The sequence below is a fragment of the Phocoena sinus genome, chromosome 4 (assembly GCF_008692025.1).
Source record: "Phocoena sinus isolate mPhoSin1 chromosome 4, mPhoSin1.pri, whole genome shotgun sequence".
Lineage (NCBI taxonomy): Eukaryota > Metazoa > Chordata > Mammalia > Artiodactyla > Phocoenidae > Phocoena > Phocoena sinus.
The window spans coordinates 24,844,119-24,855,054 of record NC_045766.1 but is presented as its reverse complement, the minus strand read 5'-3'; the positions used below and the strand labels follow the sequence as shown (position 1 = coordinate 24,855,054).

Genomic DNA, 10,936 nt, shown 5'->3' with positions numbered 1-10,936 from the left:
AAATCATATCAAGCACCTTTTCTGACCACAACACTATGAGATTAGAAATGAATTACAGGGAAAAAAATGTAAAAAACACAAACACATGGAGGCTAAACAATACGTTACTAAATAATCAAGATATCATTGAAGAAATCAGAGGAAATCAAAAAATACCTAGAGACAAATGACATTGAAAACATGACAATCCAAAACTGATGGGATGCAGCAAAAGCAGTTCTAAGAGGGAAGTTTATGGCTATACAAGCCTACCTCAAGAAACAAGAAAAATCTCAAATAAACAACTTAGGTGTAGGTCTCCTACACCTAAAGGAACTAGAGAAAGAAAAAACAAAACCCAAAGTTAGCAGAAGGAAAGAAATAATAAAGATCACAGCAGAAACAAATGAAATAGAAACAAAGAAAATAGCAAAGATCAATAAAACTAAAAGCTGGTTCTTTGAGAAGATAAGCAAAATTGATAAACCATTAGCCAGACTCATCAAGAAAAAGAGGGAGAGGACTCAAATCAATAAAATTAGAAATGGAAAAGGAGAAGTTACAACAGACACCACAGAAATACAAAGCATCCTAAGAGACTAGTACAAGCAACTCTATGCCAATAAAATGGACAACCTGGAAGAAATGAACATACTCTTAGAAAGGTATAACCTTCCAAGACTGAACCAGGAAGAAATAGAAAATATGAACAGACCAATCATAAGTAATGAAATTGAAACTGTGAATAAAATTCTTCCAACAACAAAAGTCCAGGACCAGATGGCTTCACAGGTGAATTCTATCAAACATTTAGAGAAGAGCTAACACCCATCCTTCTCAAACTCTTCCAAAAAATTGCAGAGGAAGGAACACTCCCAAACTCATTCTATGAGGCCACCATCACCCTGATACCAAAACCAGACAAAGATACTACAAAAAAAGAAAATTACAGACCAATATCACTGATGAATATAGATGCAAGAATCCTCAACAAAATACTAGCAAACAGAATCCAACAACACATTAAGAAGATCATACACCATGATCAAGTGGGATTTATCCCAGGGATGCAAGGATTCTTCAATATATGCAAATCAATCAATGTGATACACCATATTAACAAATTGAAGAATAAAAACCATATGATCATCTCAATAGATGCAGAAAAAGCTTTTGAAAAAATTCAACACCCATTTATGATAAAAACTCTCCAGAAAGTGGGCATAGAGGGAACCTACCTCAACAAATAAAGGCCATATACGACAAACCCACAGCAAACATCATTTTCAATAGTGAAAACCTGAAAGCATTTCCTCTAAGATCAGGAACAAGACAAGGATGTCCACCCTCACCACTATTATTCAACATAGCATTATTCAACATACTCCTAGCCACCACAGTCAGAGAAGAAAAAAGAAATAAAAGGCATACAAATTGGAAAAGAAGAAGTAAAACTGTCACTGTTTACAGATGACATGATACTATACACAGAGAATCCTAAGGATGCTACCAGAAAACTAGTAGAGCTAATCAATGAATTTGGTAAAGTTGCAGGATACAAAATTAATGCACAGAAATCTCTTGTATTCCTATACACTAATGATGAAAAATGTGAAAGAGAAATTATGGAAACACTCCCATTTACCACTGCAACACAAAGAATAAAATACCTAGGAATAAACCTTCCTAGGGAGACAAAAGACATGTATGCAGAAAACTATAAGACACTGATGAAAGAAATTAAAGATGATACCAACAGATGGAGAAATATACCATGTTCTTGGATTGGAAGAATCAATATTGTGAAAATGACTATACTACCCAAAGCAATCTACAGATTCAATGCAATCCCTATCAAATTACCAATGGCATTTTTTACAGAACTAGAACAAAAAGCTTAAAATTTGTGTGGAGACACAACAGACCCCGAATAGCCGAAGCAGTCTTGAGGGAAAAAAACGGAGCTGGTGGAATCAGACTCCCTGAATTCAGACTATACTACAAAACAAGACAATATGGTACTGGCACAAAAACAGAAACATAGATCAATGGAACAAGATAGAAAGCCCAGAGGTAAACCCACACACCTATGGTCAACTAATCTATGACAAAGGAGGCAAGGATATACAGTGGAGAAAAGACAGTCTCTTCAACAAGTGGTGCTGGGAAAACTGGACAGCTACATGGAAAAGAATGAAATTAGAACACTCCCTAACACCATTCACAAAAATAAACTCAAAATGGATTAGAGACCTAAATGTAAGACTGGACACTATAAAACTCTTAGAGGAAAACATAGGAAGAACACTCTTTGACATAAATCACAGCAAGATCTTTTTTGATCCATCTCCTAGTGTAATGGAAATGAAAACAAAAATTAAAAAATGGGACCTAATGAAACTTAAAAGCTTTTGCACAGCAAAGGAAACCATAAACAAGACCAAAAGACAACCCTCAGAATGGGAGAAAATATTTGCAAACAAGTCAATGGACAAAGGATTAAACTCCAAAATATATAAACAGCTCATGCAGTTCAATATTAAAGAAACAAACAACCCAATCCAAAAATGGGCAGAAGACCTAAATAGACATTTCTCCAAAGAAGACATACAGATGGACAAGCAGCACATGAAAAGCTGCTCAACATCACTAATTATTAGAGAAATGCAAATCAAAACTACAATGAGGTATCACCTCACACCAGTTAGAATGAGCATCATCAGAAAATCTACAAACAACAAATGCTGGAGAGGGTGTGGAGAAAAGGGAACCTTCTTGCACTACTGGTGGGAAAGTAAATTGATACAGCCACTATGGAGAACAGTATGGAGGTTCCTTAAAAAGCTAAAAATAGAATTACTATATGATCCAGCAATTCCACTACTGGGCATACACCCAGAGAAAACCACAATTCAAAAAGACACATGCACCCCAATATTCATTGCAGCACTATTTACAATAGCCAGGTCATGGAAGCAACCTAAATGCCCATCGACAGATGAATGGATAAAGAAGATGTGGTCCGTATATACAATGGAATATTACTCAGCCATAAAAAGGAACGAAATTGGGTCATTTGTTGAGACATGGATGGATCTAGAGACTGTCATACAGAGTGAAGTAAGCCAGAAAGAGAAAAACAAATATCATATATTAACGCATATATGTGGAACCTAGAAAAAGGGTACAGATGAACTGGTTTGCAGGGCAGAAATAGAGACACAGATGTAGAGAACAAACATATGGACACCAAGGGGGGAAAGCGGTGGGGGGGTTGTGGTGGTGGTGTGATGAATTGGGTGATTGGGATTGACATGTATACACTGATTTGTATAAAACTGATGACTAATAAGAACCTGCTGTATAAAAAAATAAAATTAAAAAATTAAAAAAAAGTTTACCTCAATAAAAATAAATATATTCCTTTTGAAAATCCAAAAAGGGGAAGGGAGCAGTTATCCAGTGAAATGTAGTAAAAATGAGAGACGATGTTTAAAAGCCCATAGAGAATGAACTTGAGGACATGGGGAGGGGGAGTGGTAAGCTGGGACAAAGTGAGAGAGTGGCATGGACATATATACACTACCAAACGTAAAATAGATAGCTAGTGGAAAGCAGCCGCATAGCACAGGGAGATCAGCTCTGTGCTTTGTGACCACCTAGAGGGGTGGGATAGGGAGGGTGGGAGGGAGGGAGACGCAAGAGGGAAGAGATATGGGAACATATATATATGTATAATTGATTCACTTTTTTATAAAGCAGAAACTAACACACCATTGTAAAGCAATTATACTCCAATAAAGTTGCTAAAAAATCTATTTGAAAATAAATATAAACTTATAGCTATAGTCCCAAAGAAATAGTGACTCAAGGAATAAAAGTATATGTTTCATTGTGCTTAATAAGTATATTAACATTTCAGTGATCCTGCAAATAAAATATAGTAACCTGTTAGAATGCTTAAATTCTTGTGACTGACATCCCATGGTTTATAAATTCATATATATCAACGAATAATGTAGAATATTCCCTTGAATTAAGTTACTAGTCTATAATGGTTTGGAATAAGAAATTAATATAACTCTCAAAACTGAAATATCAAAGTTTATCAATGTTTCATGAATATTTCTCCTCTAATAAATATATTTCTAAGGGCTAAATCTACTATTGGCATTAGTGTTGTACACCCATAGAAATTTGAGCAATTGACAGTGTCATGTACTAATCTGTAAAATAAAATTAATGTTTTAAGATGGTATCGTGCAGCCCAGTTTGCAAAGAGTTCTGAGTTGTTTTACAATATTCTGCTAAGGAAGCACTGGTCATGAAGAATGCACTAAACAGTGTTATTTATTTCAGTGCAGAAGAACTCAAGTTTTTCTATTTCTTAACATTGCGGTTTGTATAACCAGAAGGATGTATGAAATAAGTTCTGCCTCTTGATCTGTAAGAGAAAACTTTTAAGTGTTGATTTCTTTGATACATGTAAAAGATTGAGAATTAGCTGTACCTGAAGTAGTTAATCATACAAAAGGACTATTTCAATATATAAAGGGTTAACGTTCTGTGTAGGAAGCCAAAAATCAAGTACTAATGGTCAGGACCAAAGCTAAATGAACTTTCGCTGGGCATGAGGATGAACTTGAAACACTTGCAGTTGTTCTGATTCATTGTGATCAAAGTCTTTGCTCTATTCTGTCCTTGAAAATGTTTTCTTAATTTCTAAGTTTTTCTCTTAGCCCGAAACAGTATTAGAGAGCGTAACAACTTCTCAACAAATGTATGATGAATAAGCTAATAACACAAACTAAATGGAATAGCAGATAGGGGAGAGTGAAAGAGGGGTCCCATAGTGTGTCTCTGGAAGAATGGTGGTGCCACAGAAAGAAACCACTGGCTTGAGGAGTGGAGATGCTGTAGAGGGTAACAAATTCTTGAAGAATGTCTTCTCACAGAATCAAGCAGTAAGTCCTGAAATTCGAGACCTAAGCCCTGCCCTCGGAGACAATATTGGCTTGGCCAAAAAGTTTGTTCAGGTTTTTCCATAAGATGATACAGAAAACCCAAACAAACTTTTTGGCCAACGCAACATATCAACAGAATATCCTTTCCTAGTGTTGTCAGGCTGAGAATATCCCGGAGAATTTTTGTTTGTGTCATCAGATGTTTCAGCATCAGAGTCAGGAAATCAACTTAGCTGGCAGATCTTTCTCAGAGCTCAGTTTAAACAAAGTTCCTGACGGCGAGTGCATTAAAACTGAGATAATGAAATGAACATGAATCATCAACCAACCAAGGGAGTAAAGAGGTGGACTGGCTTAAGTTCTAATTTAAGGATGTGTCTTTTACACGTGCCCATTATTGTTAAAGCCCCGTCCAAACTGATCATTCATCTATGAGGATGCTGCTCAGACTGGAGGAGAGAAGTGCGGGCAACATTGTCCCCAAAATAAAAATATCCTTTTCCTGAAAATTTTGCTGTAGGAAATTCTTACTTATTAAAATAGCTAAATTAAATATTTTCACATGAAACAACTGCGTCCCCCTCGCTAACCTCCAGCTCATCATATTACTGTCCTATTTCCTAAAAGAAAGAAACCTTCGATTGTGAATTATCAAAGAACTCTGGAGTTTGCATGGTACTTCATGATCATTTTTCTCTGCAAGAAAATAAAAAAGAGACTAGTAGAATGCAAAAAAAAAATCATATGGTTCAACAAGATAATCAGTTCTTCTGAATGAACAATAGTGTTCAGAATGGAGGCTTCCTTACACAGTATTGTAAAACTAATTTAAATAAATAAATAAATAAATGGGGGCTTCCCTTGCAGGTCTATGGGGACCTGTAAGTATTACTGACCCACAAACACATGCATCAGAAGCCATGGCTGTGCTCACTTCACATTCCTTCGTGAGTCTGTGCTATACACACTCTCAACTTTATTGCGTGGTATTATACGGTGGTAGAAATTTTGGGGAGCTATATAAAAAAATTCTTCCCAGAATCCGCTAGAGACAGTTTTTTTTTTTTTTTTTTTTTTCTTTTCCAGCTCAGAAATTTGTATTTGGGCAAATTTCAGTTTGGATATTTTCAGCTTGTCAAAGATAATGATTTCATCCTTTAAGCTCTAAGCTCATTTTCTCTTTTAAGTAATGAGGATATCGATTTTCTTTTGGAAAAGAACAAGCAAACTGAGGAAACTTCTTATGGTCCTTCCAAACTGATAACTACTCCCCCACAGAGATGCCAGCTTCTGTCTTCTTTGATCAAAGAGCTTACCTATTCTGGCACTGATTTTTCTCATTTGAAAAGATGTATCATTGGAATAAAATGGCATTTCTCAAGATAGGTCTGTGGGCTTCCCTGGTGGCGCAGTGGTTGGGAGTCCCCCTGCCGATGCAGGGGACACGGGTTCGTGCCCTGGTCCGGGAAGATCCCACGTGCCGCGGAGCGGTTGGGCCCGTGAGCCATGGCCGCTGAGCCTGCGCGTCCGGAGCCTGTGCTCCACAACGGGAGAGGCTACAGCAGTGACAGGCCCGCGTACCGCAAAAAAAAAAAAAAAGATAGGTCTGTGGATACTAGTCCTGTTTGGTGTAGAAAAACCTACTGCACTGTCAGATTTTTTTAAAAAGATGTTGTCACTTATAAGACCTATGTTACAGAGGACAAAGGGGACCGTTTTTCACCCAAACGTTGGAGACTCCACACTCCAGTTCCTCATCACAACAAAACCAGGATTCCTTATGCATATGAACCCTGTCAAATCTCTGCCCCATGGTCAGCAGAGAGGAGGGCCCTCAGCTCTCAGCAGCAAAGGTGAGGTTGGACTATGTAATCATAAATCAGCAAATTACAAAAGGCTATTTAGAAAGGGTTCTGCTAAGATACAGATGAAAGAGGCCACAGTATTTACACAGTAAAATATTAATCAGTAAGTTTTGTTATCAGTAAAGAGGTAACAGGGTGTTTCTAGAAGCCAATAATCTCTTTGTTAGTTCAGATTTTAATGTTTTGAATATGGGACATGAAGTTCTGTTGATTTTGGAGGCATTTATCTCTTTAGTGATTCTTTAAGTATAAAGGGCCCAAGTTCAAAGAATTCTGGTAAACAGGGCTCCTACCCTCGGAGAGTGTACATGAACAAACTGAAGGCTCTCCGTAAGCTGTTTAACTGTGTTTCCCAAACATGTTTAACCACAACATGTACTTGCATCACGTGGAAATAACCTCCTTAGAACAGTCTTTGGGAAACACTGACCTCAAATAATTTCCAAATCCTGATATATATTCTGAAAAGAGGCTAAACCTCAGTAGGTATTGATTTCTAGCCTTCCAGACTAGTGAAAAAATAACAACAGTGTTTCAATGGTTCCTTGTTGTTTTCAGATTTCTTCTCTCAAATACGTTTTAACTGATCTTTACAATTCCATGAAATGGGTTTTATTTTAAAATGACACCAGGAAGCCACAACACTCAAGAGACTCCTGCACTTGGTTTCAGTGGAAAATCACCTGACCTCACAATAATCGTCATAAACTGCTCAGTTTGCAAGATCTTTTCTGGCTAAAGCCACGCCATGCTTCCATGTCCCTAAGATGTCAATTCCTTGAAAGTTGCTGGCCAAAATTCCCCATGTTTCCCACACAGCCCTATGCAGTAACTACCTTTATGCTCCAAATGACTCCTACTTCCCTCACTCTCTCAAGATTTGGAGAAGTGCTATATTATGGAAATAACACTAGTTAGACACTCCTGGGTTCCAGTCCTTACCCTGTAAGTCATCAACCTGAAGACCTTGCAAGTTACTGTTTTTTAGTTTTCTTTTTTTTTACATTATTTTATATTGGAGTATAGATGACTATGTTGTGTTTCAGTTGTACAGCAAGCTGGTTCAGTTAGTTATACATATACATATATCCATTCTTTTTCAGATTCTTTTCCCATATAGGTTATTACAGAGTATTGAATAGAGTTCCCCATGCTACACAGTAGGTCCTTGTTGATACAAGTTTTGCAATTTCATTTACTCCTCTTGAAAAGAGAATGATGACATCTATACTTTCCAGGGACAACAGCGTCTTGATCTAGAATAGAGACCTTCGATAGAACTGATATTCCCTTGACCTCTTCCCCACTCTCATTTTCCTACACCATCAACAGAATTGCAAACAGCTAAAAATGAAGATTACATTGATATTTATTGCTGCAAAACTGTTACCTTGAGAAAACAATGGTTAATAGAGTAAGGAGAAGAGCCATCTCAGCACCATGATTACCCACAGCCCTCCTGCAAAATGTAACCTTCACTATAGGACAAAAGCATGTTCCAAGACTGCGAACTACAGTGACTACAATGGGGTAGAGGGCTTTACAATAGACTCCCATTTCTCAGGCAGGAAAGGCCTTCTGACTATACTTAGAATGGAGTGCAGAAGTGAAGAAAGAAAAGGCCAAACATTCATACCACTTCTTCAGTGAAACCCAGTAGCACTGCATGGGTGTATTTTGAAAAATAAAGGGTATTCTTTTTCTTCCTTCCTTCCTTTCTTTCTTTCTTTTTTTCTTTCTCTGTTTCTCTCTCTTGTTTTTTCATTCACTCATTCATAAAATATTTATTGAGCACTTACCAGGAGTCAGAGGAATAAAGGAAATTGTGATTTTTCCATCTTCAGCCCTCAGTTACTGCAGTCCTGGGGTTGTCTTCTGTGTCCCAGGAAGCTGTGGGGTGGCCAGCACCAAAGTGAACAGTAGCTCATGGTGGCACTAGAAGAGCAGAGGAACATATGAACTGGAATGGATATGAGTCAACCTCCCTTTCTACTAAAAAAGCCAAATCCTCTCCCCAAAAGAGGGGTTTACTAACTCAAATGGATTTTTAAAGAATAGGTCTGGGGTGATTAATTTTTTATGAGAGATTGCAGAAAGACTCATCTACTATGCATTATTTAGCAAAGGATGGCCACATTTTAAAAATGATTATTGGATACATATTGCACATAAAAAATAAACTATTGTTTTAGGAGAGTTTTGTGGCATAGCATTGAATATTGGGTGTCAGACAAGTGGAACTATCTGTATTTTTACTTCCAACTTATTTGTCACCAAAGCCAATTCTGAAATAAAAGATCTATGGTTGTTTCTTTTGATGTTGCATAGAAGGAACTTTCCCCCAAATTACAGGTGGCCTAGTGTGTAGGCAGTGCAGTCATGAGTGTTTTAGTTAATGTATGGTTTGTTTTGCAAAGACTTTTGCACATTTAAAAGAAATGTTCATGAATTTCCAAATGCTATGTTTGCTGTAGCAAGACATTTAGAGTAATCATTACCTCCAGCTGTGATTTCCATCTTCCCCACCACTGCTCCCTGTGTGTGCTTCTTTTATATTTGACAGACTTTCTGCATTTTTAGCCACCCTGACAATAATTGTGTAGTTGGTGAGCAGCAACCATTAAGTTTAGGTACATTTGGTCCCTACTTAGTCCCAGTTATATGATCACGAAGCACTTCAAGAAGTAAAACAAAATCAAGCATTGTGACAATATAAAGCCGAGAATTTAAATGAAACAAGGAAAAGAAGTGATTCTGAGTGAAGTACAAGATAAAACACATCTTTTATGGGGTTCTTTTTTAATGTAATAAGTTACCTTAGAACAAATTATTTGAAAATAACTTATGAAATTACCATCAGAACACGTATCTATAAGCTATAGCAAAGATTTCAAGAGATTTTTAAATCTTCTGAATCTTTTCCTTTCTTAAATATTAAAACATTAACCTTTTTTCAGGCGGCGGGGAAGATGGCAGACATTCAGGTGGAGAGTACCTACCAAAAGCAATCGACCATCTTTCAAAATAAGAAGAGGGTTCTGCTTGGAGAAACTGGCAAGGAGAAGCTCCCGCATAACAACGGGAACATTGGTCTGGGCTTCAAGACACCGAAGGAGGCCATCGAGGGCACCTACAATGACAAGAAATGCCCTTTTACTGGTAATGTTGCCATCCAAGGGTGGATCCTGTCTGGCGTGATGACCAAGGTAAAGATGCAGAGAACCCTTGTCATCCTCTAAGACTACCTCCACTGCATCCGAAAGTACAACCGCTTCGAGAAGCGCCACAGAAACGTATCCGTGCATCCTTCCCCCTGCTTCAGGGACGTCCAGATCGGTGACACTGTCACAGTGGGCGAGTGCCCTCCCCTAAGCAAGACGGTGTGCTTCAATGTGCTCCAGGTGACCAAAGCTGCTGGCAACAAGAAGGAGTTCCAGGAGTTCTGAGACTGGACCCCTGCCCACTGCCCCAAACAAAGTAAAGTTTTTTTTCCCAGTCAAACAAAACAAAACAAAACAAAACAAAAACATGTTAGCAATATTGTCTCAAAATAGAGTTACTATCCAGTAAGTCCACAAATGGGTTTTCTTTTTTTTTCTCTGTAGGATCTCAGAGTGCATATTATCTCATTTTAAGACTCCATTCAATGTGTTCTTTATAATAGGTTGTTTAAGAATAAAACACAATTAATGTAGAATTGCATCTAAATTATATTCTACTTGAAATGAGCAAATAAAGTCAGAAGATTGACATATTAAAACTGTATAGCAATATTTTCAGCAGGCATATTGTATGTGTGTGTGTATACACATTTATGTGTGTGTATATACATATATACACATATATACATATATATTTAATTTTTTTAGCTGACATTTTTGGGATCTAGACATAGGTAATCGAGCTAGACATAGCTGATTCTAGTAAGAGTTATTTCCTTACTTTTCCCTGCATTTTTTTGGTAGAAATATTTTAATGGAAACTCAATAACAAAAACAACAGGTAGTATCTTTTAATTCATCAAATTCCAAATGAACTTAAGAGTTGTGAGAATGCATATGATGTATACACACAAAGATTTTTCTTCCAAAAACATTAGACCTACTTTTCAAGTGTCAAATGAGATGG

At 37.2% G+C, this 10,936-nt stretch overlaps 1 pseudogene; it reads left to right on the top strand.

Annotated features, from left to right (window-relative positions):
• Nucleotides 1–9,777: 9,777 nt before the first annotated feature.
• On the top strand, nt 9,778–10,254 carry LOC116753382 (annotated as a pseudogene).
• Nucleotides 10,255–10,936: the final 682 nt, after the last annotated feature.